Below are 25,404 nucleotides of genomic sequence, written 5' to 3' on the forward strand. Positions count from 1 at the left end.
ATCAAGCACTGGGCCCACCTCTGGAGATACACAGATTAGTAACTCAGGGTCACTACACTCAAAATCTTTACAGTCTAATAAAGAAAGCAGTAAGACATAATTTCACATCATTGTGCTAAGGGCAGGTACAATAGGTCAAATTTATTAAGTCTCCCCTGTACATTGGGTCTTTTGCCAAAAACATTATTTGCATAATATCATACAATGTTCATAACAACCTAATGAATAAGTTATCATTTTCAACTTCATTTCACAGATGAGAAAACGTTTTTCAAAAAGTTGAGGAATTTTTCCAAGGTGGAGGTGAAGGAATCTGAATCCCTGTACATTTACCTTCCTGGCCCCTGTCTTAACCACCACACTTAGTGTTAGGATAGTGGTACGAGTGATCTATTAGTACACAAGTATCTCACTAAGCACATCCTTGGGATTGGGATTCTCTAGAACTTATTAATGGAGAAGATAACTGGATTTCATATTATAGAATGAGTAGAGATTACTTAGATGATAAAAAAAGAGAAACAAAATTATAAACACAGGCAAAAGATTTAATAAATCTCAGAAACTGGAAATACCATGGTGTCTTTTAGGAATCGCAATACATTTTTTTGTTCCTAGAGGAAAGAGGAGTAGCTATAGAAATAGGGCCTAAATCACAGAAGCCCTTGTAGAGAATTTATCTTATTCCAAAAGATGATGAGGGACTACTGAAGCAGGATCAACTATGACACAATATAGTCAGACTTTTCTTTGAAATATGGTATACCTTAGGGGAAGAGAATGGACTTCCCAGGTGCTCTAGTGGTAAAGAACCTGCCTGCCAATGCAGGAGATATAAGAGGTGTGGATTTGATCCCTGCGTTGGGAAGATCCCCTGGAGAAAGTGATGGCAACCCACTCCAGAATTCTTGCCAGGAGAATCACGTGGACAGGGAAGCCTGGTGGGCTAGAGTCCTTAGGGTAGCACAGAGTCAAACACACCTAAAGCCACTTAGCACACAGCATATACAGGGACAGAGAGGCTAGAAAGAATCAGAATAGTTTAAGTCATAGACAAGGAATACTCTAAGTTTGGGCCATGTAAGTGAAGATGGTGAGGATAAAACAAATTTGAGAGATGTTCAGTTCAGTTCAGTTCAGTTCAGTCACTCAGTCGTGTCCGACTCTTTGCGACCCCATGAATCACAGCACGCCAGGCCTCCCTGTCCATCACCATCTTCTGGAGTTCACTCAGACTCACGTCCATCGAGTCCATGATGCCATCCAGCCATCTCATCCTCGGTCGTCCCCTTCTCCTCCTGCCCCCAATCCCTCCCAGCATCAGAGTCTTTTCCAATGAGTCAACTCTTCACATGAGGTGGCCAAAGTACTGGAGCTTCAGCTTTAGCATCATTCCTTCCAAAGAAATCCCAGGGTGTAAAATCAATAGGACTTGGTAGTTCATTGACTGTATGCTAAGTCACTTCAGTCGTGTCCAACTCTGTGTAACCCCATAGGTGGCAGCCTACCAGGCTCCCCCGTCCCTGGGATTCTCCAGGCAAAAACACTGGAATGGGTTGCCATTTCCTTCTCCAATGCATGAAAATGAAAAGTGAAAGTGAATTTGCTCAGTCGTGTCAGACTCTTAGCGACCCTATGGACTACCAGGCTCCTCTGTCCATGGGATTTTCCAGACAAGAGTACTGGAGTGGGTTGCCATTGTCTTCTCTGCATTGACTGTATAGGGAGATGCTACTGACAAGTCCCCTATTTCTTGTTTGGGTACCATAGACAGGTTACATACTGATGCTGTTCACTGAGATATGAATACAGAGAGTGTTCACTATTACCATGACCACTGTTATTGCGGGACCAAATTCTAGAACAAATGAAGAGACTACATATCCTACTTGGAAAATCCTCTATTCGATATAGAAAGATGAAATATATTCATCAATTTCTATTTATCCATATATCTAAATTTACAAATATTTATTACATATTGTTTCAGGAAATGAGGATTGAATACGATAAATTCTACTTTATCAGTAACAACACAGTGCCAAGTGTCTACATAATGAGCTTTACACCTCACTTTTGGTATTTACCAAGATATATTTTGATTAAATCAATGCAATCTTATAAGGTTATCTTATTTTTTTCCACTAGATATTGAACTTTTATAGAGCAATGACTATCTTACAAATTTCTTTTTATCTCACAAGGATCTTATCTGTTGGAATAGAATAATTTCCATATATATATTTCTTTGAATTGATTTTAAAGGGAAAATAATTTAGATGAATCATTCAACTTAAAAAAAATAATTATCAAATATTAACTTTGTATGTCTTTGGGTTAAAAAAAAACACTTGAATTTGAAAAATATCATAAATGTGTCAGCTACTTTGCAATGATCAGTCAGCTGGTGATTTAAGAAAAAAAATTAGCTGATATCATTAATGCCATCTATTCCATCAGCTTCATTTTTTATTAGTTATTGTCACTCCTGCTGGAACTATCTGTACTGATATCAATATGTGAGGAAATCCTGCTGGGTGAAATGAAAACCCTGGGCTTATAGATCAACCACAGAAAATAATTATCCTTATTCCTTTCCATTGACCCGTACAAGTTTGATGCATGAAGCAGGGCACTCAAAGCTGGTGCTCTGGGATAACCCAGAGGATGGGGTGGGGAAGGAGGTGGGAGGGGGTTCAGAATGGTGGGACACAAATACACCCATGGCTGATTCATGTCCATGTATGTCAAAACCACCACAATATTGTAAAGGAATTAGCCTCCAATTAAACTAAATAAAAAATTTACATGGTACAAATAAACACATAAATTAAAAAAAAGAATGGTTAACTGCTAAATGTGTAATAGAAAATCCTATGTTCATTTTAATATACATTCTTTTACAGGTGAAATATTTTTGAGGTTCAATAGTGCATGGTTATGTTTTAAAAAAGAAAAACCTATATCAGTAAATTCAGATAGCAATTTTGTTTTTACTGTTGAATAAATTATAGTTTATGATTGCCTTAAAAAAGTCAGAGAATTTAAATAATATGTAGCAGATCAGTAAGTGGCAGAAGACAAATGAAGGCAGCGATATTTAATCAATCGTGCATCAGGATTTTCACATACTTTCTTATTACTCATTTCTTATATTAACTCTGAGAGACATATGTGTTAAGGGACATTTTTAATCATTTTAACAATCAGAAAATTGAAGTTTAGAAGACATTAAGTGCTCTGATTTTGTTTCTGATGTGTTAATATTGTATATATTGTTTATGAAAATTACCTTTCAATGGAGACTGAAATTATCTGTGCTTATTCTCAACTATGGAAACCGTGACAGACTTTTTTTGGAGCGGGGGGGGGGGCTTCAAAATCACTGCAGATTGTGACTGCAGCCGTGAAAGTAAAAGATGCTTGCTCCTTGGAAGAACAGCTCTGACAAACCTAGAGAGCATATTAACAAGCAGAGACATTATTTTTGCCAACAAAGGTCCATTTATTCAAAGCTATGGTTTTTCCAGTAGTCGTGTATGGATGTGAGAGCTGGACCATAAAGAAAGCTGAGTACTGAAGAACTGATGCTTTTGAACTATGGTGTTGGAGAAGACTGTTGCGAGTCCCTTGGACTGCAAGATCAAACTAGTCAATCCTAAAGAAAATCAGTTCTGAATATTCATTAGAAGGACTGATGCTGAAGCTTTCTAAATACATTGTGTGTGTGTGTGTGTGTGTGTGTGTGTGTGTGTGTGTATACCTACAACTAATTTTCCTCATTTGTAAAATACAGGCAATTGAATTACATCTTAAAGCTTTACAGTATTTCTACAAAACTCTGATTTTATAACACATTTTGGAAATAAAGAGTCTTCGTTAAACAATTTGGGAGACACTTCTAATGTACCCCTATCTTAAAGCTGCAGTGTATATTAATATTCACATACTAACAGATCAGAGGTCCATGGGGTCACGTGACTGAACGACAACTAACAGATCTGAGAAGACTAGAGGAAAAAAATAAAATAAGGGACCCTACTTATGTTTGCTTAACCTACCTTTTATCAAAGTAATGTCTAAGTATTTTCACAGTGGAAACAGTGATGACTTTATTTTTTTGGGCTCCAAAATCACTGCAGATGGTGACCACAGCCATGAAATTAAAAGACTCTTGCTCCTTGGAAGGAAAGTTATGAACAACCTAGACAGCGTATTAAAAAGCAGAAACATTACTTTCTCAACAAGGTCCATCTAGTCAAAGCTATGGTTTTTCCAGTAGTCATGTATGGATGTGAGAGTTGGACTATAAAGAAAGAAAGCTGAGAGCTGAAGAATTGATGCCTTTGAACTGTGGTGTTGAAGAAGACTCTTGAGAGTCCCTTGGACTGCAAGGAGATCTAACCAGTCCATCCTAAAGGAGATCAGTCCTGGGTGTTCATTGGAAGGACTGATGCTGAGGCTGAAACTCCAATAATTTGACCACCTGATGCAAAGAGCTGACTCATTGGAAAAGACCCTGATGCTGGGAAAGATTGAATGAGGGAGGAGAAGGGGATGACAGAGGGTGAGATGGTTGGATGGCATCACCGACTCAATGGACATGAATTTGAGTAAACTCCAGGAGTCGGTGATGGACAGAGAGGCCTGGTGTGCTGCAGTCCATGGGGTCACAGAGAGTCAGACACAACTGAGCGACTGAACTGAACTGAACTCTTTTCACGTCTTTAGCTGACCTAGATTCCCTTCCTCTTACTGTTTCAGTGCAAGTTTACCTTGAATCTGCCAACACTTGCTTCCTTTTTCCTGAGGGATTTTCTCTGTCCCTCCAACCAGTGTTTTGTGTGTCCACAATGGGACCGAAATACTGGTTCATTGGCTCCACCTCCAAGCCCAGCATCCCTCTGCAGGAGTAGGTATATACTGAAGTACTCTAGTTTCTCACTCTGAGGTGTAACACTGGCTTCCACTTTCTACAAGGACAGAGCTCAGGTTGCTCTCACAGGAATCTGGCACTATCCTATCCCCTTTGGCTGACATTCTTCCTTTTCTTTCTTTTCTGATGTTTGCTTTACTTCCCAAGTAGCCATTTCCACTCAGGGTCATCTTGGAGGAGGGGGAGAATCTAAGTTAATATATATATTTGGATATGAATGTGGTACAATATTTTAATGACTATTCCCAGCTCCACTTTTCAATGACCCAAATATATAGAGATTATTTCTGACAGATTCAGGACACACACTTCTGGTACCTCGCTTCTATGAGTCACTGACTAAATGTTTCCCAAATAAATTAATTTCTCCAAAGGGCAATGCCACAAGTCTTTGCAAAGGAAAAGACATGAACTCAGAGGACACCACTTTTAACCTTCCTATCTTTTGGGAGACTTAATGGACGTATAGACCCTGTCTTGGCTGTTTATGCATTGCCTACTTGATTTGCCAGTATCATTGGCCTTTGTCTCTCTGGTGGCACTTTCCTCCAGTAATGCAATGTCTCAATACCTTTTCCTTTCCTTTTCATACTTTCAGTTTGTTGAATACCTAAATAATTTTTCCCTCTATGTCTTTGTAATTCATCTTTGACAAATGGAGGAGAAGAAACTCTTTAAATCTAATATTAATGCCATTTTTGAGAGCCTGCTATGACACTGTGGTAGACTATATCCACATGATGATTTCATTAGATCAATTAAATATTAATATTCAGATAAAATTATATTTTATGGCAAGAAAATAAATATTTAAACATAAAAAAATTTCTCTGCCCTTTGGCCTCCTGTCTATGCCCTACTGTGCATGGTTTTGGGTTGGCCAAAAAATTGGTTCAGGTTTTTCCGTACGATGTTATGACCAAACAAACTTTTTGGGCAACCCAGTATATGTGCATTATGCGTTAACCAAATCTCCTCCATTGGCAGAAATACCTACTCAACCATAAAGAGCGATATTCTCCTAGCATCAGTCAGACAATTCTTGAAAAGATAACAATCCTTAATCTTATAAGGGGCCACATGATACTTCTATCTGGATTGCATAGGCTGTCAATCATGTTATCTAACATACAGCTTTCTGTCCCAAGACACTTACATAACTGTGTTTTGACTCCTAATGGGTGGCACAGTTCTCAGAAATCTCTGAGATGCTTTTTCTAGTTATAATCCTCAAATTTGACTTGAAAAAGTTTCCATATATTTCTTTGACTAACCGATTAATTTTTCAAATATATATGATTTCATTAAATCTCAAAGAAACCAAAGTAAATATTGGTAGGCCATTTCACAGATGAAAAAAATGGACTCTTAGGGAGCTTAGGTAACTCTTCTCAAAGTCACACAGCTATGTAGGGGCCGAGCCAAGTCTCTGAATGAAGCATGTATAATGCCAAGTTTTACCTCATCATCTCAATACTATATTGCTTCCTGCAGCATTTAGTTTTTATTTATTTATTTTTTGGCATTTTAAGCAACATTTATTAGTGTACTTTTAATACAGAAAGAAAAAGAACAAAAATGACTCACATTTTCATTCCTGATATAACCTTACTTTCCATAAACATTTTTTTAAATTTCAGATTTATTAAGATATAATTGAATACAGTAAAATTTTGCTTTTAAAATGTACTATTCAATGAGTTTTGATAAATGGTTAAGATGATGATTTTAAAAAGCAGAAGTGGCTTCAAATATTAGGCCTGTCATTTACCAGCTTTATGACTGTGATGAAATAGCAAAGATATAAACATGTTTGCTCATTCTTAGAATGATGAAAACAATAATATCTATTTTATAGTTGTTGCTAAGCATGGTTTCTGGGAAAAAGAAATAGGATACAAAAATAATGTTTCTTTAGACATTTTGTGTGTGTGTGTGCCCAGAAAGAAATAATAAAAATTTCATGTTCTTCCTAGCTAAGGTACTAGGACAACCACGATGGTTGATTAATTGCTACAGTCCAGATGACTTCTAGTGAAAGTCTTTAGGTGATTGAACTGTACAGTGCTACATGTCATGGAAAATGAAGCAGAACAAAAATCCCAGTTTTTCATTACCTCTAGTTCTGCTCCATAGACCCAGGACTTCTTTTTTTATTTTTTGTTTCTTGCTTTACATAACTTTGTTGCCTTTTTGTTTTTCTCTTTATAGAAAGAAGGGACTTTGCCAGGTAGGGGTCTTATCCACAGCTTCTATGAAAATATTGCTTTTCTAGTCCAGGACTACCTTTTTCCCATTTCAAATTCTTAATGTTTTTCAAATTTCTTTGACCTGCCACTTGTGATGTATTTTAATCAAACCTTGGGTTGTCGAATATTTACTAACAAAAATAGTTGCCAGTTATACTATTTTATTTTGAGCCACCCAATGAAGCATAAGATATATTTCTCTAGTATGAGGATGAATGTGTCCTATACTTTGGGACATGTGCATATTAAAAAATATATATTGCTCATCTGAAATTCAAATTTAACTGGGTGACCTTTAGTTTTGTTTGTTAAATCTGGCAACTCTAGCTATATTATGTTCCAGAAATGGTGTTAACCACTTCAAATGAGTGATTTCTTTTGATATTTATGATGACTTTAAGAAGTAAGCACAGTTGTCTTAATTTTGTAAATGAGAAGTAGAGAGATTAAGAAAGAGGCTCAGGTCAAACAGCTATTTGAGAACAGACTGGACAACATAAGAGCACCTCACAAGGGGAAATAAGACAAGTATTTCCTAGGATGTTCATCATAAGTACCCACTATGTTAGGTTTGCAAGTTCAGTTCAGTCGCTCAGTTGTGTCCGACTCTTTGCAAGCCCATGAATCGCAGCACGCCAGGCCACCTTGTCCATCACCAACTCCAGGAGTTCACTCAGACTCAGGTCCATCGAGTCCGTGATGCCATCCAGCCATCTCATCCTCTGTCGTCCCCTTCTTCTCCTGCCCCCAATCCCTCGAAGCATCAAAGTCTTTTCCAATGAGTCAACTCTTCGCATGAGGTGGCCAAAGTACTGGAGTTTCAGCTTTAGCATCATTCCTTCCAAAGAAATCCCAGGATTGATCTCTTTCAGAATGGACTGGTTGGATCTCCTTGTAGTCCAAGGGACTCTCAAGAGTCTTATTCAGCACCACAGTTCAAAAGCATCAATTCTTCATCTCTCAGCTTTCTTCACAGTCCAACTCTCACATCCATACATGACTACTGGAAAAACCATAGCCTTGACTAGACAGACCTTTGTTGGCAAAGTAATATCTCTGCTTTTGAATATGCTGTCTAGGTTGGTCATAACTTTTCTTCCAAGGAGTAAGAGTCTTTTAATTTCATGGCTGCAGTCACCATCTGCAGTGATTTTGGAGCCCCAAAAAATAAAGTCTGACACTGTTTCCACTGTTTCCTCATCCATTTCCCATGAAGTGATGGGACCGGATGCCATGATCTTCGTTTTCTGAATGTTGAGCTTTAAGCCAACTTTTTCACTCTCCTCTTTCACTTTCATCAAGAGGCCTTTTAGTTCCTCTTCACTTTCTGCCATAAGGGTGGTGTCATCTGCATATCTGAGGTTATTGATAGTTCTCCTGGCAATCTTGATTCCAGCTTGTGTTTCTTCCAGTTCAGCGTTTCTCATGATGTACTCTGCATATAAGTTAAATAAGCAGGGTGACAATAGACAGCCTTGACGTACTCCTTTTCCTATTTGGAACCGGTCTGTTGTTCCATATCCAGTTCTAACTGTTGCATCCTGACCTGCATACAGATTTCTCAAGAGGCAGGTCAGGTGGTCTGGTATTCCTATCTCTTTCAGAATTTTCCACAGTTTATTGTGATCCACACAGTCAAAGGCTTTGGCATAGTCAATAAAGCAGAAATAGATGTTTTTCTGGAATTCTCTCTCTTTTCCCATGATCCAGCAGATGTTGGCAATTTGATTTCTGGCTCCTCTGCCTTTTAACATTCCTTAATTTCATTTTTAAGGATATGTGAAGTTATGCAGTATGATGAAAAGAGTCTGTGTTTTAGTGACACAAAGTTTACATTTTACTTTACATTAAAAAATAATTAGTTTACATTTTTAACTTTCTATTTTAAAATAATCTTGATAAAAAATTGCAAAAGTGGTTAAATAAAAGATAGAATACAAATATTACCCAACTTCAGTAAATGTTAACTTTCATTGATACAGTAAAATTATCAAAACTGGAAATTAACATTGATAAAAATTATTCAGTTTTTGGCAATTGCTTTACCTGTGTCTCTTTTTGGTTGTTATTAGAATTTACTACAGAATCATACATATTTAAGCTGCCATGTCTCCTTAGTCTACCTCAACTTGGTTGACTCAGCTTGAGACAACTTGGTTTTTCTTTGTGTTTCATGACCTTGACATACTTGCAAAATAATAGCAGCTATTGTATCTGATGTCCGTAGAATAAAATAAACATGTATGACCCCATTCTGTTGTGAGTTTTGGGTAGTGCTCTGCTTAATAGTATAACTCCAAATAACAAATAGAGAAAAATGATAAAACTAGAAAATCAATGCTTGGCAAAATCTACAGTAATAATTATTTCAGGTCAGTAATAATCAATGATGCTAAAATCAGTGAGAAAGTATGGAGAAGGCAATGGCAACCCACTCCAGTATTTCTGTCTGGAAAATCCCGTGGATGGAGGAGCCTGGTAGTCTTCAGTCCATGGGGTCGCGAAGAGTCAGACACGACTGAGCGAATTCACTTTTGCTTTTCACTTTCATGCATTGGAGAAGGAAATGGCAACCCACTCCAGTGTTTTTGCCTGGAGAATCCCAGGGACGGGGGAGCCTGGTGGGCTGCCGTCTATGGGGTCGCACAGAGTCGGACCCGACTGACACGACTTAGCAGCAGCAGCGGCAGCAGCATGATAAGAAACAGGGCATGTGCATAGTTTCAAAGTATTTCCCACAGATACTTAAATAAATTACAGAGAAGATCATTTTTTGGTGGAGAAGCCTGGCAGGCACCCTTTAACCAGGTGGTCAAACTTAATATTAACAATAACAAGGCATTCCTATGCTTATGTCTCCTGGTATGATGCACTGAGGTGAGGCCAACACCATTTCAGTGCTATTTGTGTCAAAAATTTATAACCTGAATTTAATGCTGGGAAAACATTATGAGACCAACCCGTATTGAGGGACATTCCACATAATAGCTGGTTAGATCACTATAACTGCTGGGCATACACACGGAGGAAACCAGAACTGAAAGAGACACATGTACCCCAATGTTCATCACAGCACTGTTTGTAATAGCCAGGACATGGAAGCAACCTAGATGTCCATCAGCAGATGAATGGATAAGAAAGCTGTGGTACATATACACAATGGAGTATTACTTAGCCATCAGAAAGAACACATTTGAATCAGTTCTAATGAGGTGGATGAAACTGGAGCCTATTATACAGAGTGAAGTAAGCCAGAAAGAAAAACACCAATACAGGATACTAACGCATATATATAGAATTTAGAAAGATGGTAATGATAACCCTGTATGCAAGACAGCAAAAGAGACACAGATGTATAGAATAGTCTTTTGGACTCTGTGGGAGAGGGCAAGGATGGGATGACTTGGAATGGCATTGAGTCGCCAGTCCAGGTTCAATGCAGGATACAGGATACTTGAGGCTGGTGCACTGAGATGACCCAGAGGAATGGTACAGGGAGGGAGGAGGGAGGGGGGTTCAGGATGGGGAACGCGTGTATACCTGTGGCGGATTAGTGTTGATGTATGGCAGAACCAATACAATATTGTAAAGTAATTAACCTCCAATTAAATAAATTTATATTAAAAAATTTCAAATATACAACAAAGTACAAAAATAATACCTAGATACATGTGTATAATGTACCATGATTGGGAAGATGCAAACATTTTGTTTAATTTACACTGACATTGTTGCTATTAAAGTAAATGTGTTTCAAAAGATGATAAATTTCCACCTATCTTTTTACCTCCCTTCCCAGATTTTACCATTCCAAAGTTCATGAGTATCAGTCCCATGCATATTTCTCTACTTTTATCATCTGTGTCAGTTCAGTAAGTTCAGCCATTCAGTTCTGTCCTACTCTTATGTAAACATAAACTATACATACTGTGGTAATCTGACTTACCATCCCCAAGTGTCCACAGCCTAGTTCCCAGCTTGGATGGTTTGAATTTGAATGTTACCTTATATGGTAAAAAAAAAAAAAAAAAAGGAATTTTGTAAAAAAGACTAAATCAAAGATCTTGATATGGGGAAATTATTTTAGATTATTCTAATGGGCCCAAAAATGTTATCACAGAGGTTCTTAGAGACAGAAGATTTGAATACAGTGTAGGAGAAGATAATGTGATTACGTAATGTGCCTAGGAATCAAGGAATGGTAGCAGCCTCTAGAAGAAAAATAGATAAAGAGCATATTCTCTTCTGGAGGTAGAGAAGGAAGACGCTCTGTTGACACCGGGATTATAGCGCCATAAAACTCACTCAGATGACCATTATATCTACTACTGTGGACAAAAATCCCTTAGAAAATAGAGCAACCATCATAATGAACGAAAGAGTCCAGACTTGGATGCAATCTCAAAAACAAGAGAATGATCTCTGTTCGTTTCCAAGGCAAATCATTCAATAACACAGTAATCCAAGTCTATGCCCCAACCAGTAATGCTGAAGAAGCTGAAGTTGTATGGTTCTATGAAGATATACAAGACCTTCTATAACTAACAACCCAAAAGATGTCCTTGTCATTATAGGAGACTGGAATGCAAAAGTAGGAAGCCAAGAAATACCTGGAGTAACAGGCAAATTTGGCATTAGAGTACAGAATGAAGCAGGGCAAAGGATAACAGGGTTTTGCCAAGAGAACATTGGTCATAGCAAATACCCTCTTCCAACAACACAGGAGAAGACTCTACACATGGACATCACCAAATGGCCAATACAGAAATCAGATTGATTATATTTCTTTGCAGCCAAAGATAGAGAAGTTCTATACAGTCAGCAAAAACAAGACCGGGAGCTGACTGTGGCTCAGATCATGAACTCCTTAATGCCAAATTCAGACTTAAATTGAAGAAAGTAGGGAAAACCACTAGACCATTTAGGTATGACCTAAATCAAATCCCTTATGATTATACAGTAGAAGTGACACTCAAAGGATTACATCTGATAGACAGAGTGCTTGAAGAACTATGGATGGAGGTTAGTGACTTTATACAGGAGACAGGAATCAAGACCATCCCCAAGAAATAGAAATGCAAAAATGCAAAATGGTTGTCTGAGGAGACCTTAAAATAGCTTTGAATAGAAGACAAGCAAAAGGCAAAGGAGAAAAGGAAAGATATATCCATCTGAATGCAGAGTTCCTAAGACTAGCAAGGAGAGATTCCTCAGTGATCAATGCAAAAAAAAAATAGAGGAAAGCAATAGAATGGGAAAGGCTAGAGATCTCTTCAAGAAAATTTGAGATACCAAGGGAACATTTCATGCAAAGATGGGCAAAAACGACAGAAATGGTACAGACCTAACAAAAGCAGATGATATTAAGAAGAGGTGGCAAGAATACACAGAAGAAATTAAAAAGAAGAAGAAGAAGAAGATCTTCATGATCCAGCTAATCATAATGATGTGATCACCAACCCAGAGCCAAAATCCTGGAATGTGAAGTCAAGTGGGCCTTAGAAAGCATCACTACAAAAAAGTTAGTGGAGGCGATGGAATTACAGCTGAGCTATTTCAAATCCTAAAAGATGATGCTGTGAAAGTGCTGCACTCAATATGTCAGCAAATTTGGAAAACTCAGCAGTGGCCACAGACTGGAAAAGGTCAGTTTTCATTCCAATCCCAAAGAAAGACAATGCCAAAGAATGCTCAAACTACCCCACTACTGCACTCATCTCACACACTAGTAAAGTAATGCTCAAAATTCTCCAAGCCAGGCTTCAACAGTACATGAACCATGAACTTCCAGATGTATAATTTGGATTTAGAAAAGGCAGAGGAACCAGAGAGCAAATTGCCAACATCTGTTGATCATCAATAAAGCAAGAGAGTTCCAGAAAAACATCTACTTCTTCTTTATTGACTATGCCAAAGCCTTTGACTGTGTGGACCACAACAAACTCTGGAAAATTCTGAAGGAGATGGGATTACCAGACCACCTGGCCTGCCTCTTGAGAAATCTGTATGCATGTCAGGAAGCAACATTTGAACTGGACATGGAACAACAGACTGGTTCCAAATAGGGAAAGGAGTACGTCAAGGCTGTATATTGTCACCTTACTTATTTAACTTATATACAGAGTACATCATGAGAAACACTGGATTGGATGATGCACAAGATGGAATCAAGATTGCCGGGGGAAATATCAATAACTTCAGATACGCAGATGATACAACCCTAATGGCAGAAAGTGAAGAGGAACTAAAAAGCCTCTTGATGAAAGTGAAAAAGAAAAGTGAAAAAGTTGACTTAAAACTCAACATTCAGAAAACTAAGATCATGGCATATGGTCCCATCACTTCATGGCAAATAGATGGGGAAACAATGGAAACATTGAGAGACTTTATTTTTGGGGGCTCCAAAATCACTTCAGATGGTGACTGCAGCCATGAAATTGAAAGACACTTTCTCCTTGGAAGAAAATCTCTGACCAAACTAGACAGCATATTAAAAAACAGAGACGTTGTTTTGTCAACAAAGGTCTGTGTAGTCAAAGCTATGGTTTTTCCAGTAGTAGTGTATAGATGTGAGAATTGGACTCTAAAGAAAGCTGAGAGCCCAAGAATTGATGCTCTTAAATTGTGGTGTTGGAAAAGACTCTTGAGAGTCCCTTGGACTGCAAGGAGATCCAACCAGCCATCCTAAAGGAAATCAGTCCTGAATATTCATTGGAGCTGAAACTCCAATACTTTGGCTTCCTGATGTGAAGAACTGACCCATTTTAACAGGAAAAGATGGAAGGCGGAGGAGAAGGGGACAGATAGAGGATGAGATGGTTGGATGACATCACTGTCTCAATGGACATGAGTTTTAGTGAACTCTGGGAGTTGGCAATGGACAGGAGGGCCTGGTGTGCTGCAGTCCATGGGGTTGCAAATAGTCAGAAATGACTGAGCGACTAAAATGAACTGAACTAAAAACTCATTTTGGACTCCTGACTTCTAGAACTGTAAGATAATAAGTTTACATTGCTTTAAGCTGTTAAATGTATGTTCATTTATTACAGCAGCAATAAAAATCTCATTATATATACTATGGATTTGTTAAGATTTGCATAAATCAAGTATATGAATAGTTTGTCAAACTATAAAGTTCAAGTTTATATTTTTGAGATTCACAGCTGAGTCAAAGCAGTCATTGTTAACGGTTGTGTTATCATTCCAGAAAGTGAAGAATCATCCTTTACTAATCCCTTCTTAGGATGGCTGCGTATTTACCCAGTTTCATGTCTGGGTTCCTGGTATATATTTGCCCTCTGATCACCATCTATTTTCTCCTAGAAACTAAGTAAGCTTTGTTTGTTTGTTTTTTTTCTTACCTGAAAATTTCCCTCAAATTCTTTCCATTGAAATCACTATTACAAACTTTCTATCACAGATGATTTACCTATTTCAAACACTCTTGCTTCTTTTTGTGTTTAGCTATCACAGTCAAGGAAGTATTGAACATTTTTGTACATGTCTTCTTGTGCAGAAGTGTGAAAAGAAGTTTCTAGTGTGGATGCAATGAGTAGAATTTCTGGGTAATATAAGAATGGGAATTGCCAGCTTTACTAGATTTTGCCAGATTGCTCCCCAGAATTACTATTCTTGTCTGTATTCTTTGCCTTTATTTTCATCAACACTTTATCCTAACAGATGTTTTGTTTTCCCGATTGAATGAGTATGAGATGACATCTATATTTTCTAAGGAAGACCTTAAATTTTTCTAACAAATAAATCCCAAACCATAGTGGATTAAGCACAATGAAATTTGATTTATCTCTAGTGTCCAAAATAGAGTGTTGGGCTTCCCTGATGGCTCAGCTGCTAAAGAACACACCCGCCAAAGCAGGAGATGCAAGAGACATGGGTTCAATCCCTGGTTCAGGAAGATCTGCTGGAGGAGGAAATGGCAACCCACTCAGTATTCTTGACTGGAGAATCCCACAGACAGAGGAGCCTGGCAGGCTACAGTCCATAGGCTGACAAAGACTTGAACACGGCTGAGTGCACATGTGCATGTGTGCGCACGTGCACACACACACACACACACACACACACACATGCAGTTGGAGATTAGCTTTGCCAACCTGAGCTCATTACTTTAAGATCGCTCTAATCTTTGCCATGGGCTTCCCTGATGGCTCGGCAGGTAAAGAAACTGCCTGCAATGCAGGAGATCCCCTGAAGAAGGAAATGGCAACCCACTCCAGTATTCTTGCCTGAGAAATCCCATGGACAGAGGAGTCTGGAGGGCTATACCGCCCATGGGGTCGCAAAGAGTCGGACGTGGCTGAGCGACAGCAGCAGTCTTTTCCATGACTGAGTGAGTTTGGGGGGACAGAATGAGGAAGTTCAAGGAAAGAGTTTGAATTTTTAAGGAGATGACCATAAAAGAAATACTCTTCGCTTTTTCTCAGTTTCTGTCTGTGGACCTGTAGTCACCTAGGCCCAATTAGCTCCAAAGGGAGACAGACTTCTGTATCTTGCTGGGTGACTGAACTTGTGGGTATGAACTCTTACTAGTTAAGAAAAGGAGGAAATATTGAAAGCCAGTTAACAGTATCTGTCAAAATCTACCCCACTGAATTCCTAAGTAGCTATGTGTACATATGGAACCAATCCAATAGTACGTGAGCTCTAATTATAAGAATCCAGGGTGACAAACAGTCCTCTCCATAGAAAGTTTAATCTCCCCATGTGTAATAGTGTAGAAAACCATCATAGCTACAATAAAAAGAGAATGGATGGGGAGAAGAGGGAATGTACAGTAGTCGCTGTACCATAGCAATGAGGGAATCCTAATAGAAATTGGTAAGATCTCTGCCCTTGGCTATACCTTCTCACCAGTTACCACCTGTATCTCCCCTTCAGGCTTATTTGCCTCCAGAAATATCCAGGTAAAGTAATTCTGTTTGAATAACATTTTTTTAGCCATCATTTTAAACTCTCAGATTCTCCTTACCCTGCCCCTTTTTATTTAATTTGAGACGTGTTTGCTCACTTCTTCCTGCTTCCTTTCACTAGTGACAGTTATCCACACATTTTCTGAGATAAGATGCTTAAGTGAGAAGGCAATTAGCCCAAGAACTAGCTTAGCAGGTCAAGCTAGAAATATTAACCAGAAGCCTTTGAAAAAAAAGCTGAGACACAATCTCATCCCTTCTGTTTGGGACAGCTGAATAGTTAATGTTTCCAATGCTTTAAGCACTGAATTTCAGAACCTTTTGTCCAGTGGTCACAAAGTAATCATCTACTTTTCTCCAAGGTTTTTGTTTTTTTCTTTTTTTTCTAATAAAGCAATTATATAAGTCAGTTGTGACCTTCTAGCAGAAAGTGAAGAGGAACTAAGGAGCATCATGATGAAAGTGAAAGAGGAGAGTGAAAAAGCTGGCTTGGAAGGACTGTTGCTGAAACTGAAGCTCCAATACTTTGGCCACCTGATGCGAAGAGCTGACTGATTAGAAAAGACCCTGATGCTGGGGAAGATTGAAGGCAGGAGGAGAAGGGGACAACAGAGGATGAGAGGGTTGGATGACATCACAGACTCAATGGACATGGGTTTGAGCAAGCTCCAGGAGATGGTGAAGGACAGGGAAGCCTGGAGTGCTCCAGTCCATGGGGTCGCAAAGAGTTGGACACAACTGAATGACTGAACAACAACAACCATAAGAAAATTAAGCTTTTCAGTAGAAATTGCCATGAAATTTGCATATTTAAGGAAGTTTATAATACTTCCTAATAGCTCAGTTGGTGAATGGTACCAAGCAATTCTGGTGAAAGGTTTTCTTTCAGCTCAGGGCTCTGTTTGACTTTGTATTGACTGGGCAATTTACAGCTCTGTAGGGGCAGAGATTTACTTTCCACTTTTTGTCTGTTGAAGATACAATTAGTTTCTGCCAGTGGAACAAATAACCACAGAGATTGTACTTCATAACACTATGAGACATTAAACCATTTTTGTATCTAATAACATTCTTATCCTGTTTTTAAAATTGTCTCTATGTGCCTAACTTTTAAGGTGGACTAGACTGGTTTAACATCTTAATAGCACTCATTTATTAATGAATAAACTAAAATCATTTTTTATTCAAATGAGAGTCATGATTTTGCCTCTAAAAATTATAAGTTAACGGCTTGCATTAATCTGTTTATTCACTGGTGCAAATTACTTCCACCAAATTCTGATAAATTGCTTGTGCTCAATATCAATTGTTCCTCTTGAACAACTAGTTTTAATGAAATGCCTAATAAAAATATACTGTAATGTCAAAATTGTGCTCACTTCATGTTGAAACAGGATGGTTACAGTTTCTATGAGACTACATGTTCAAATATTCAGAGCTTTAAAGTATATGTAGATCATTTCAAAAGTATTGGCATTGTGAAACTATTAACCTAGATAGAATTCCATCAAGTTGAAACCTTACTGAAAAAATACTCTTAGAAAATGGTTAGAAAATAAGCTTTAGAAATACAATACTTAGTTTTTCACTTTGAATAAAGAACAGAAAAGCATAGTAAATCTTTATTCTTAATGAAAGTCAAAGGTTAAAGCTGAATCTTACTTTTAGACAAATTATGTTTCATTTAGGACCATAAAAATAAAAGCCATAAAAATTGTGCAGACCATTGAGGTGAGTCGAGTACACTTCAATATATTTAAATACTCTCTCTGACCACATGTGACAGCACATTTGCTTTGGAAGTCTATAAAGGTTTTCTGTTAGGAACATAGGTTTTGATAAATTTTCCAGTTTGCTAATTTGCTTAGGGGAAAAAAATACATACCTCAGGAAAGAGTATTTGTGAAGAGAATTCAAAACAAGTTCCATGCCTTTGAATAATTTGTTTTCCTATATTTTATGAAATAGCATCTCAAACCATCTTTATGTTTTAAAATGTTTACCTACCAATTTGATAAATAATGTGGATATGTAAAAACACTTTTGAATAAATCATACATTTTTTTCTTTCATTGGACTAAAGGCATACTGACCTGATAATAGTAATAAATCATAAGAAATACATGGGAAAGATTTTAATAACCTTATCAGAAAGAGAATTAAAGTGTTCTTAATTAATGTTTAGATGATCACATTGAAATAATTATTTTATAGCCACTAAAGAAATCTTCTCTTTTTCACTGAAAAATTAATTTATATAAGATAGAAAAAAATAATTATTCTAACTCATATGTGTGCATATGGTGTGCATTCTTGTTACACAGCATGACAGCGTGCTCAGCTACTTGCTCAGTCTAAGTCTTTGCCATTCCATGGACTGTAGCCTGCCAAGCTCTTTTGTCCATGGGAATTCTCCAGGCAAGACTACTGGAGTGGTTTTCTATGCCCTCCTCCAGGGGATCCTCCCAACCTAGGGATCCAGGGGATCCTCCCAACCTAGGGACTGAACCCCCGTCTCAGGCGTGCTACATTGATAGGCAGGTTCTTTACCACTAGCGGTACCTGGGAAGCCCTGTTATACATCTTAACATCCTACATATTTGAAAAAAATTCTGCTGTGAGAAGAACTGCCAATTTTAAAGTTCATTGTTAGTTTCTGTTTTCTTTCTTTCCATTTTCATACTTTCCTATACTATCAATTATTCCCTTCATCTGTGGTCTGCAACATACTGTCTCTATTTCTTTTTTCCTTCTGTGTAATAATCTTTTATGTGACTATGCCCAGGTTGTTTATCTGTTTCTTTTTAAATGACCATTTTGGTTGTTTTCACTTTGGGATACTTAAGAAAACGTTCTCATAGCCATTAATATAAGTCTTTTATAGATGTTTGAATTCTTTCTTTTGAATGTTGACCTAGGAATTACTAGATACAGGTAAGTTTAACTTCACTATAAAATAACATAGAGTTGTCCCAAGTGATTGCTCTATTATACACTCCCATCTACAATGTATAAAAGTCTCACTTGCTCCTGATCTTTATCAACACTTGGATTAGTTATGTTAAATTTTAGTCATTCTGGGAGATTCAAGTATTTATCTATAAGTAATAGTATTGACTTGCGATTGTAGCTTGCATTTGCTTGATGAGTAGAGATGCTTGGCACATCTTCATATGCCTCACGGTCATTTGAATACATTTTATGAAGTGCCAGCTGAGGGCTTTTCCTTATCATTCTATGTGATTGTCTTTTTCTTATTGTCTTGTATGAGGTATTCATATTTGAAAGATACAAGGCTTTTGTCACATATAGGTGTTGAAAATAGTTCTTCCAGTTGTGGTTTTTCTTTGCTTATTGTTATCATTTAATGAGTGGAAGTCTTAAATTTACATATCTATATACTTACATCTTCCTATTTATCTATAAAGTTTTCTCTCTATATATACTACAAAAATGGACATTCTGCAATAAACTGCTTTTTTGTAGTTTAAACAGCCAATAGTCTTTTTTTTTCTTTATATTTCCTCACTTAGTTTTTGTTTCCAGTAATGTTTATTTTTCCTGCAATTCTCTTTCATGTAATTTATTTTCATCTTCCTGAAGAATTTCCCTCAATATTTTTTGAATAGAAGAAATATTACTGATAAATTTTTTCTCCTTCACCTTGTTTTAAAAAAAAAATTCCTTCTCAGATGTCTGTTTGTCTGAGTTGACTGTAAATGACCTCCAGAAGAGATCCAATTGATTCATTACTTTAATAGAACAGAGAGAAAAAGAGAGGCACAATTAATATAATAATACTGGAGAGCTATTTCCATTGACAGCATATCAGGGTCTGAAGTTACCAGCTAGAAAAAAATTACTCAAGCCTTACTAATGGAATAAAATCTCTGTTCCCCTCTGCTGCTCCTAACTGATTAATTCCTGCTTACTGGGAGCTAGGAGGTATCAAGAATTCTTTATGAGGCCAGATTCTGTGTGAAAAGTAAGACAGAAATGTTCTCTTTGTGAACTTCAGAGGGACCCTGTTGACAGGGGACACAGTAAAGAAGCATATGCCAGAAGCACTTTTCCACTTTGGGTAACAATGTTCTTAATAAGCATGGACTTTGCTTCACTTGTTGAAAAAGGGAAAAATAACCCACCAAATATTTTTAGCTCCACACGTTTGCCATTTACAATAGATGCTTTCACAAATATCTTCTTTTTTAAAAAATATAAAGCTATATTACTATTTTATGACACTTTTTATGTGTCATAACTTTTCTGAAAAAGAAAAAAAAAAAAACCACCACTATCACTGATTGCTGTCAGCTTGAAAGTAATCTGGCTCTAATGACTATGCCATACCAAACTTAAATCATGTCAGAGAACTCCAACATAAGACATAACCATTCTCTGACTGTAACAGGTAGAGACAAACACAAGACCACTCTAGTTATATCTGAACACAGACAAAAATAACAAAATTGGTGAAGGAGATTAAGAGGTAAAAACTTCAAGCTGCAGAGTAAATGGGTCACGGTGTGAAATATACAGGGTAGGGAATGCAGTCAATAACTCTGTAATATCTCTGCATGGTATGAGATGGTAATTACACATACAATAGGGACCAGTTTGATATATATAGAAATATTGAATCACTGTGTTGTATAACAGAAACTAACATAGTTTTGTAGGTCAATTATTCAAAAACAAATAAACATGGAAAAACAGAACAGATTTGCAGTTATCAGAAGCAGTGGGCAGAGACAGAAGGAATTCAGAAAAGGTACTCAAAAGTTGTTGTTCAGTCTCTGAGTCATGTCTATTTGCAACCTCATGAACTGCAGCACACCAGGCTCTCCTGTCTTTTATTATCTCCTAGAGTTTGCTCAGATTCATGTCCATTGATTCAGTGATGGAATCTCACCATTTCATCCTCTACCCTTTCTCTTTTGCCTTCAGTCTTTCCCAGAGTAGAGTCTTTTCCAGTGAGTCAGCTCTTCTCATCAGGGGCCAAAAGTATTGGAGCTTCAGCTTCAGCATCAGCCCTTCCTATGCACATTCAGAGTTGATTTCCCTTAAGATTGACTGGTTAACTAATGGTTATAAGAAATAAGTTTTAGGAATGCAACATACAACATGATATGTAATGTACTACATTGTATGTATGAATGTTGTTAAGAGAGTACTTCCTATGAGTTCTTATCACAAGGAAAAAGAAAAAGTTTTTTTTTTTTTTTTTTTTTAGTTTTGAGTGTGTATGAGTTGATTCATGTTCACTAAACGTACTGTGGTAATCATTTCATGATGCATGTAGGTCAAATCATTGTGCTGTTCAATTTAACCATATAGTGCTGTATGTCAAATATATCTCAAGAAAGCTAGAAGGAAAAAATAAAGTAATTATTGATAAGGAAACAAACAGCAAAAAAATAAAAACAAAGCTATATTTTTAAAATACATCACTGAGAAAAGATGAGGAAGCAAAATGAAAAATATAAAACTCAGTAGGCACAAAGAATAGAAACAAAAGTGTCCAAATAATAAAAATCACAGGGAAAAAAAAAAACCACTTGTTTTTAAATGTGGTAGACATTTGTAGAAATAATGTAGACTAAGGTCCCAGATTTTTAAAAAGATAACAGGTCTAAGATTGAAAGTCCTACAGTGCCAAAGCTTCTTTGTGGCTCAGCTGGTAAAGAATCCACCTGAAATGCAGGAAACCTGGGTTTGAACCCTGGGTTGGAAAGATCCCCTGGAGAAGGGAAAGGCTATCCACTACAGTTTTCTGGCCTAGAGAATTCCACGGACTGTACAGTCCATCCATGGAATCCCACATGTTGACAAAGAGTCAAACACAACTGAGTGTCTTTAACTTTTCACAGTGCCAAAGAAGATAAAGAAGAAAATCAAAACATCATGCTAAAAAAGAATGAAAAAGATACAGATAAAATTCTAAGTGCTAAGGAAAAGGAATGAGTATCAAATAATTCCAAAAAAGAAAAAAGAAAAGAAATGGTCTAATTTTTGTTAGAATTCCCTCTCTAGATCTTAGCAGACAAGGACCTGGAGGGAGGGTTCTGCTTTCAGTGCTGAGGAAGCAGAAACTAACACAAGCCTCTCCTGAAGTAATGATTGGAAACCCTGAGCAAAATGCAGAGTCTCTGGAGGATGAGTAAGAGCAGTCAGATCTTGGCAGTGAGACAAAACTTGTAATAGAGACTAGCACTGTGTAAATTCCTCAATTTTCTAGCCTTAGGTTGAAGGGCAACCACATTTGCAGGGCAGTACAGCTGTATTCCCAATATAAAACACTTTTTTTCTGGTCTGAAGGACAAAAGAACAAAACTCAGGACAGCCACAATTATTTTGTGTATAAACATGAATTCTATGTATAAAGGCTACATAACTGACAAGCTGATTCCTGAAACATGCATACACTGGGCAGTCTCAATACAACCTGTAAGTAAGACCAAAAGAACTAAACAGATTGGAAATGCTATTCAATGTATATAACACAGACTTAGTAGTTTGAATGAAACCTGATAAAACAAAAGTATCAACGCTCTTTGGAGAAGTATAACAGAACAGAGAATCTCAACAACAAAACACAAAACATGTCCAGAAATTATCAGTTTATTTACTTTTAAATTTGTATTGAAATATACTTGACTCACAATATGATATTAGTTTCACATATACAACATAGAGATTAAATATCTTTATAGATTATGACTAACACATTGTATAGACTTTGGATTAAGTCAAATTTCTCTGATAATTTTATTTATTTGTTTGTTTATTTTCATAGCAACTTACCTTGTTAGACTTAAACTCCAATCCCTTTCTCTCTTATTCTAGGAAACATCCGAATTCTTTGCTTACTTTCCTCAGCTTCCAGCTGCTGTCTTTGCCCAACACTTTGGAGTATCTTCCATGTACTTATAGATCAATCTTTAGGGAAACATTTGGAAAGGGCTTATGTACATATTCTGAAGCTTACACTCCTCGAGGCTCCCTTCCTTCTAGGATTCTAATTTATGATTTCTTACTGATCTGATAGTCCAGAAAATTGTCTTCTGACATATTCAGCCAGTAAAAATTAAGTTTTCAATATCCCACCCTCAGTCAAAAAGCCAAAGATATTCAAGTCTCACCCAGTGTCATTCCCATCTTTAAAGGCTGATTTCCTTCTAGTACCTTAGTACATTTGGTAAATATACATTTCATTAGTTTGTTAAAAAAAATAACATTTCCTCTAAACTTCATAATTTTTATCTGTGTGATAGCTAATCCAACCAAACTGCTTTACAATGACTGGATGGTAATCTCTCATTGCTCAAGTTTTGGCACCATTATGCATGCTCCATTGCAGTCAATGTAATTTTGTCTGTCTGTGAGTAGGTAGGCACTTATTAGAGTCTACCCAACTAAAGTATATAGAGGAAAGTATAGCAGAAAACCCAGGAGATCAAACTATATACCATAATTTTACTAGAATTTGTTTATTATACTTTATGTATTGAGTGGTCTTCTGAACTTTCAGATTCTTATTGATGATGAGAAAGCATAAAAAAATTATTTATATGTGGTTCAAACAATATTACATTTTAACTTTTAACTGTTGCCATGACTTCCGGTCTCCATAACTGTGGTACATTTCACAGTTTATCTTGGAAAAATAAATTTAATAATATTATAGCCACTATGGCAAGCAGATCTGTATTTGGAGGTTGGTGAGAGGAATAAATATAGGAGAAGGAAAAAGACTTTTTAACCTCCAAAATCAGTGTAGACAGTAACTGCAACCATGAAATTTACAGATGCTTGCTCCTTGGAATGAAAGCTATGACAAACCTAGACAGTGTGTTAAAAAGCAGAGATATCATTTTGCCAACAAAGGTCCATCTAGTCAAAGCTATGGTTTTTCCAGTAGTCATGTATGGATGTGAGAGTTAGACCTTAAGAAGGCTGAGCACTGAAGAATTGATGCTTTCAAATTGTGATGCTGGAGAGGACTCTTGAGAGTTTATTGGATTGCAAGGAGATTAAATCAGTCAATCCTAAAGGAAATCAACCCTGAATATTCATTGGAAGGATTCATGCTGATATTGAAGTTTCAATATTTTTGCCAACTAATACAAAGAGTCGACTCATTGGAAAAGACCCTATTGCTGGGAAAGATTGAAAGCAAAAGGAGATCTGGGCGACAGAGGCTGAAATGGTTAGACAGCATCTAAATGGAAATGAACTTGAGCAAACTCAGGGAGATAGTGAAGGACAGAGGAGCCTGGAGTGCTACAGTCCATGGGGTTACACAGAGTCAGACGTGACTTGGCAACTGAATAAGAACAACAACAAATTCTAGATTTTAGAAGATTCTGAACAGTACTGTTATTTCTTGTTTGTTTGTTTGTTTTTCCCCAAAGACTGTTAATGAAGGTGGTAGTGGGATAGGAAAGAGATTTTATTCTGTGGAGGAAAAAAAAGTGGAGGTTCCTACTACTTTTAGCTCTATGGACATTGATATGGCAGCACTTACTCTCAGAAACAGCAATGTGCAAAGAAACCATGCTAGAAAGTACATTCTAAGAACACACACAGGAATTTATGACACCTACGGAAGCACTTCATTGCCAAGTGGGTCAAACTGAATGAGCCGAGCTTTGGTCTTCTAAACTCTAGAGGGGAAGAAACTATTCTACAAATATCTAGGTTTCTTTCTACAAAAGAATAAAAAAAAACAGTATCTCTTCTCTCTCTTTGATGTCTCCCTGTGCTCTTTGGAAAATATGATAATAAGGTGTCCAGCTTAGATTCTACAAATACAAGGCAAAATAAATGGTGCCCTTACATTAGTTCAAATATCACACAAGTCATCATCAAAGAAGTCAAAGATAAAAAGTCATTTGATCCTTTCTATTTATCATTAATGATTTATGCACTAGGTCCACAGAAATCTGAAATCATGTTTTTAAAAAGGAATCTGTAAAGATAGGGAAAGAAAAACTGTTAAAATAATATAATACCTTAATCCGTAATTATTTTGAAAGTCAACAGTAGCAGATAGCTTCAGTTCAGCTCAGTTCAATTTAGTTGTTCAGTTGTGCCGACTCTTTGTAACCCCATGGACTACAGCATGCCAGGCCTCCCTGTCCATCAGCAACTCCTGGAGTTTATTGAAACTCATGTCCATTGAGTAGTGATGCCATCCTGACCATCTCATCCTCAGTCATCCCCTTCTCTTCCCACCTTCAATATTTCCCAGAATCAGGGTCTTTTCAAATAAGTCAGTTCCTCTCAT

Source organism: Capra hircus, chromosome 29 (assembly GCF_001704415.2).
Source record: "Capra hircus breed San Clemente chromosome 29, ASM170441v1, whole genome shotgun sequence".
NCBI classification, from domain to species: domain Eukaryota; kingdom Metazoa; phylum Chordata; class Mammalia; order Artiodactyla; family Bovidae; genus Capra; species Capra hircus.